We start from the raw sequence: 659 nt of genomic DNA on the forward strand, positions 1-659 counted from the left end.
GGGGACTTCGACTCGATCCTCTCTCAGCTGCAGTTCGAGTGCACCCTCACGCCGTGTTCGGGAGAGACCGAGGGGCAAGGCCCCGTGGCTGAAGAAGGTGGAAATGTTGCGAGCGGGGGACGTTGTGAGGTTAAGGATGAAGGTAGTGCTCCGAGGAGTGCCTAGGGTAATGATCCTTTCGGGGATTTTTTTTATTTTTTGTTTTGGCCTATTTTTTTATTTTTGTAAAAAGTTTCGAAAAGATCGACTTTTTGAAAGTTGTCGGAGTATACGAGGGGGCCAAGACGTCCTAAGCCTTGCCGTGCTAGTCTAACCACCTAAGCCCTAAGTTCTCTAAGCTAGCAGGAGTTCTCTAAGTCTAAATTCTTGGATCCCCTTTCCTTCTGCTCCTGCTCTCCTTATATAGTCGCTCTAGGTAGGTGGCCCATCCTTCGCCTTCGGGCCCAAGTCTATCTCCTTTGGGAATATTTCATTTTTCGTCTATCTTGATAGTTATCCTCGAATCTTTACATTTATCTTTGGAAACTTAGCATTTATCGTATTTCTGCGAGTTAGGACAAACCATCATAACTTTTATGGGCTCGAATCCCTTCTGAGAGCGTAGATGGGCCTCTAGACCAGTTTGGATCCTTGCGGACCGTTCTTAGGCCTTTTGGCGT

This window comes from Brassica oleracea, chromosome C7 (assembly GCF_000695525.1).
Source record: "Brassica oleracea var. oleracea cultivar TO1000 chromosome C7, BOL, whole genome shotgun sequence".
Taxonomy (NCBI): domain Eukaryota; kingdom Viridiplantae; phylum Streptophyta; class Magnoliopsida; order Brassicales; family Brassicaceae; genus Brassica; species Brassica oleracea.